The 6,089-nt window shown below is 46.6% G+C and overlaps 1 protein-coding gene across 5 annotated transcripts in view; it reads right to left on the minus strand.

Moving 5' to 3' along the window:
* Positions 1-4,864, minus strand: part of ADAR (adenosine deaminase RNA specific) — a 36,379-nt gene extending 31,515 nt beyond the window's left edge. For 2 of the 5 annotated variants that reach the window (XM_036853891.1, XM_036853870.1), the window contains exon 1: positions 4,833-4,864. The gene's annotated coding sequence lies outside the window, so the exon portion shown is untranslated. Of the gene's footprint in view, positions 1-4,734 lie in introns of all 5 variants that reach the window. The other 3 variants (XM_036853884.1, XM_036853879.1, XM_036853862.1) reach the window with 3 other exon arrangements.
* Between the last annotated feature and the right edge of the window lie 1,225 nt (positions 4,865-6,089).

Below are 6,089 nucleotides of genomic sequence, written 5' to 3' on the forward strand. Positions count from 1 at the left end.
AGAAAAGTAAAAAAATAAGGAAAGGAGGAGAAATAGGCATTCTACACTATGGTGGTAAGACTAAGATGCTTTTTTTTTACAAAGCAATTGGACAATGTGTGTCAGAAGTCTTAAATATGTTAATAACCTCATTTAATAATCAACAATCATTATTAATATGTAATCATATTGCTACATAATTATTAATAAGTGTAATTAATGATCCAATCATAAAAATCTACCTTGAGGAAGATAATTTGAAATCTAGTACAGAAATTTAAGCTCCTTATAGAATTGTTTACAATAGCAAAAAACTGAAAATAGATTTGATGTCCAAAACTAGAGACACAGTCAAGTAGATTCTGGTACAGTAGTAAATTATACAATACATAAAAGTGACATTTACAAAGAGTTAATGCCATGGAAGATGTTTAGTTCATAATAAGTGGAAAGACATAAAATTTAAATAGAGAACAATTTTGGCTTTGAAAAACAAAATGCCCAAGTGGCAGATAGTGCTGAGTGCCTACCCTAGAACTCTGCCTTCCCTTCTGAGAGAACCCTGATTGTGTCCACATTCATCTGAGAAGGCCAGGCTCCCTCCCCAGACCCAGAGGGAGGACTGTGATTAGTCTAATCTAACTTGGTTTTGGCAATTCCACTCCTCTTGCCAGTGATACATGTGATACAACTCTGGCCAACAAAACACAAAGGAAGTCTGTCAAGGGCTTTCTGTCTCAAAGGTTCCTTGCTATGAATAAATGATGCCCTGAGGATGGCAGAGTAGAGGGCTGGGACAACTCTGAGTTGCTGTATCAATCTACCCTGGAACTGGCCTATCTGTGGGCTAACCAACACAGCACTGCACAAAAGACACCAAAATGGGCTTCCCTGGTGGCGCAGTGGTTGAGAATCTGCCTGCCAATGCAGGGGAAACGGGTTCGAGCCCTGGTCTGGGAGGATCCCACATGCCGCGGAGCAACTGGGCCCGTGAGCCACAATTACTGAGCCTGCGCGTCTGGAGCCTGTGCTCCGCAACAAGAGAGGCCGCGATAGTGAGAGGCCCGTGCACTGCGATGAAGAGTGGCCCCCGCTTGCCACAACTAGAGAAAGCCCTCGCACAGAAACGAAGACCCAACACAGCCATAAATAAATAAATAAATTAAAAAAAAAAAAACGTGTGATGGACAAACAAAACCACGTGGATCCATTCCAGTAGGAAGGCTCTGGAAAGGCCTCAAAGAAGTGGGATATAAGCACACATGTCAGCACATATGCCTATGTATACACACACACTTACAGTAATCATCTGTTGTTTTCACCTGTCTAGTACCTCTGCACTTCCCCATCCCATGTGGTTATGGAAGGAAATTTTACTCCTTCATCTCAAAAGTGGGCCTGTGACACAGATCTGTCTAAACATGGCATCCCTAGCTCCTTGTCCACATGATTAGTTTACAATGCTAGAAGAGAGCTGTAAGCTCATAGGTTTGGGGCTGCCAAGAGTCACCTTTTTCAGTATGTATGGAGAAAACAGCAGGAAAGAATGAGGGCAATAAACAAAAAGAAGCAGAGAAAGGCAGGGCGAAGAGAGTTCTCATGACATCATTTCAGCCTCATGATCCAGCCATGCCTGAAGCTCACATTTGGACCTCCTAGTTAAATGATCAACCCTTTTTTGCTTATGTTAGTTTACATTAGGTTTCTGCCATTTGCAACTAGATTAATATACCCCCTTCTGGGGAAAGAACTTCACTCTGTGTGTGGTGGTGGTGGGGTACAGAGGGAAAGGGAGGATAAATTATGTTAAATGGTCTCTCCCATTAAGTTTGATAAACATGATGAAATAGGTGGCTTCAAGGCATCTGGGAGGGTATAGAAGCAGCAATGAAAGCTCCTTGGGTGGAGGAACTGAGAGTTTACTTGTCACAATCTATATGGATGGGTTATATAAACCTTTCTGCATTCGTAATAATTCACTATACAGCCCTAAGTCATTTTCAGACTGAGAACCAACACAGAATGGCTCATCAAAAACACCAAGAATATCATCTGTTTAAAACCCGTTTACCATTACCACATTAATGCACATCCGTCACAGATCTTTCTCAAATACTTAATTTTGTGACAAACTTAATATTTTGAACTCTGTATCCCTGATACCAAACCATCATCCAGTGTTCTCCAGGAAACTTAACTCAAGCAGCTGTACCCACTATGGTCCAAGTCTAACAGATGTTATAGCAAAATAAACTGCTGTATCTCAAGAGATCACTACAGAAGCCCAAAAGGGGCTCGGACCCTGTTGTTCACATAAACTCAAATCAGTTGGTCACAGATAATAATACCAGTCTTGGTCTGAAACACAGCTTCAAATCTTTAAATCCATGAATCAGAAAGATGCTCATATTACACTGTGTTACAGTATAAAAATAGCTAGCTTAAAGGAAACTGTGTGTGTTAGCAATGGGTCTCCTTCTGGCAGACGTAACAATACCTCAAGATTTTTTCTTCTTTCCACAGACATTTACCAAATACCTACTGTTTGCCCACTATCCCAGCACTGTGTGCCCATGAGCCTTTCCTTTTTCTCTGGGTGAAAAGGCTAAATCTTGCTTTGCATCTGGACAATGCTGGGTAAAATGTAAAATAAAAGGTAATTTATCACTGGACAATTTGAGATGTTATTCTTTTTTTTTTTTTTGGACTTTAAATATATTTATTTATTTATTTATTTTGGTTGTGTTGGGTCTTCGTTTCTGTGCGAGGGCTTTCTCCAGTTGCGGCGAGCGGGGGCCACTCTTCATCGCGGTGCGCGGGCCTCTCACTGTCGCGGCCTCTCCCATTGCAGAGCACAGGCTCCAGACGCGCAGGCTCAGTAGTTGTGGCTCACGGGCCTAGCCGCTCCGCGGCATGTGGGATCTTCCCGGACCGGGACACGAACCCGTGTCCCCTGCATTGGCAGGTGGACTCCCAACCACTGCGCCACCAGGGAAGCCCTGAGATGTTATTCTTACAGCAAATACCGGCCCTCTAAACTCTGCTTATGCCTCCCTTCCCCCACTACACCTCACACTGCCAGGATTCTAGTCACTGAGAAATAACAAGACCCAACCCCTACATAGCCTGAGGGCCTGGGTTCAAGTTTCAGCTCTGCCATTAAATAGTGTCAGGAACTTGGCTAAGCTCACCTTCTGCATCTGCAAAATGGGGATAGTACTTATTATAGCACTGGGCTGCCGGAGGGATTAAAGAAATTAGTGTATGTTGAGAGCTCAGTACAGGGTCACACACATAGCATGTGCTCAATAAAGAGAAGCTATAATTAAGAGAATAAAGTGAGACTTTTTCCAGTTTGAAAATGTTATGGTCTATTGTAGAGAGATTATGGGTTTTGAGTCTCCCCCGCCACCCCAAGTCTGCTTTATCATATCTGGCAGAACAGCAAGCACACAGAATAGCAAAACATTGCCCTGCTTTTCAAGCAGCTGTACCAATGGGAAACCTTCAGCAAGGGAGCAAGTTCAAGTGCTGGGCCCTTACTAATAATAGCTAGACACTTCAGATTCTGACAACAACCCTGCAAGGTAGATATAATTATCCTCATTTTGTAGATAAGACCAAGTAGGAGTAGAAAGGTTAAATAACTCACTCACTGTCACACAGCTGGCAAACGCAGACCAGACTCCCAAAAGTCATGCCCCCTTTCCACTCTTTTCCCTGCCTCCCATACAGCAAGCACACCCAGCTGTCTGTGAAATAATGAAATAACGGAAAAGATATCTCAAAATCTCTGAAACGATGGGAACGGGCCTTCTTTAGTAAAGAAAGAAACTGCCATCATCACTCGCATTTGATCGACAATTTGTTGCTCCGACGTTCTCGGCTCCCAGTGACCTGTTCTAGCAATCCGGCCTCCCTCTCCAACAGCAGCCACTGTGTAGGCCTCTGTGTGCAAATCTTCTCCCTTAGCAGCTTAGGCTCTGTTCCCTCCCCAACCGGAGGCTGGGACTCCCCGACACTGCGTTTAAAATCCAATGACAGGTGCGTATGCCTCTTTGAAAGGCAAGTTTCCCAAACTCTGACACCAACAGGGCACACCTGAGGCAGGCTTACCCTCTAGCGGGACCCAAGAATCAAGCCAAGCAGATGAAGGAAGGGGAGGTGACGCAACTAGGCCTCCTGCACCAAGGCCAGACCGAGGCAGAACGCAGTGGCCGTGACCCCGCAGTGGGCTCTCCACCGCGGACGCCTACGCCTTCCCCGTATAAGGCACGCCAAGGGCTGCGGATATTATCCCAGGGATGAGGCGCGGGCCTATGCAGTCAGAGGAGAAGGCGCAGGAAGGCGCGGACCTGAACGAGTCCCAGGCGCCTAGCTCTCCAGTCACTCTCCCCCAGGGGAGGGAGTTGGCGAGAGGGACACAAGGGCCTTTGGTACCCAGCTGTTCGGCTCCGGCTGGCACGAGCGCCGGAGCATCCGTGCGCAGCCTCTGCCGCCCACACCCGCGCACACCCGGGAGCACAAACGCCCGCACACAAGCCCTTGGCCCCCGGCGCCCGCCTCCCCGCAAGGCTGCTGAGCCCCGCCGCTGCCCCCGACCCCCGCCTCCCCACCTGGCCCTGCGGCCACACTCACAGCCCACCCGGGCGCCCCTGCGCTCCCCCTTCCAGTAGCGCCGGACACTGGAGCGGCGGCGCGAGCCGGGCGTTCAGGCCACAGAAGGTGATAGCGGGGAAGGGAAAAGCCTCTTACCGGGTCTTGTAATTCTCCGGGACACAGCGCGACACCAGAGACTGCCAGTGGCGCCGGGACCCTCCCCCCGCCCTCCCCCACCACGTAGCCCTCTCTACCTTCAGTCGGGAATCAATGGCCCGGTCGCGGATTGGTGACATCATTGGCGCGCCGGGCGTGGGAGGGAGCACCACGTGATTGCTCCCTCTTTTGTTTGCGTCCTAGTTAAGCTAGGATTTTGTTGCTTCTTCCTTGGGTTTTTACTAATCTGTTAATGGCGTTGTCGTAGGCACGGTGGAGAGTAGGTACCTGGGTTTGGTATGCTACATTTTTGCTCATGGCCTTGATTAAACTCCTCAGTCATTTATAACGTAGTTGGGCCGGAAGGCCTGAGACGTATGTGGGTACCATCTTTTTTTTTTTTTTTAAATGGATATCAAGTACACAGAATTAGTTAATAATACCCTATAATCAGTATTCCTTGTATGGCACGTTCAAATTAAATATTTTTTAAATGTTATAATGAACATCACCTTTAACTCCCCGTTTTGCCACCCCAACCAAGAACTAAAATATTATCAATAATTTTAATGTACTTATAAGTGGTCGCCATCCTTTACCTCTGCCTTCCCCTCAGAAGTAACCTCCATCCTGACTTGTGTTTACACAACTTTTTTTTTTTTTAAAGAAATTCACGTTCTTTTATTTATTTATTTATTTTTATTTATGACTGTGTTGAGTCTTCGTTTCTGTGCGAGGGCTTTCTCTAGTTGCGGCAAGTGGGGACCACTCTTCATCGCGGTGCGCGGGCCTCTCACCATCGCGGCCTCTCTTGTTGCGGAGCACAGGCTCCAGACGCGCAGGCTCAGTAATTGTGGCTCACGGGCCCAGTTGCTCCGTGGCATGTGGGATCTTCCCAGACCAGGGCTCGAACCCGTGTCCCCTGCATTGGCAGGCAGATTCTCAACCACTGCGCCACCAGGGAAGCCCCACACAACTTTTATATTGCTTTAATTTCTTTTCACAGTTATATGCATTATTAAATGCTATTTTTTTTAAAAATTAGTTTTGTGTGTGTGTGTTTGAACTTTCATCTAATGTTCTGGACTTTTATTTTAACAAACACGTTCCTAAGTTACTTAGTCCATTCAGGCTGCTATAACAAATACCAGATTTTTAAACAGAAATTTATTTCTCACAGTTCTAGAGGCTGGAAGTCAGGGTGCCAGCATGTTATAGGGAGGGCCCTTTTCCTCTTGGCAGAGTTCTCCTTGTATGGCAGAAGGAGTTAGGGTTCTCTGTGTGGTCTCTTTTATAAGAACTCCAATCCCATTCATGAGGGCTCCACCCTCATGACTTAAGCCCCTCCCAAAGGC

Source organism: Balaenoptera musculus, chromosome 1 (genome assembly GCF_009873245.2).
Source record: "Balaenoptera musculus isolate JJ_BM4_2016_0621 chromosome 1, mBalMus1.pri.v3, whole genome shotgun sequence".
In the NCBI taxonomy this organism is placed as follows: Eukaryota; Metazoa; Chordata; class Mammalia; order Artiodactyla; family Balaenopteridae; genus Balaenoptera; species Balaenoptera musculus.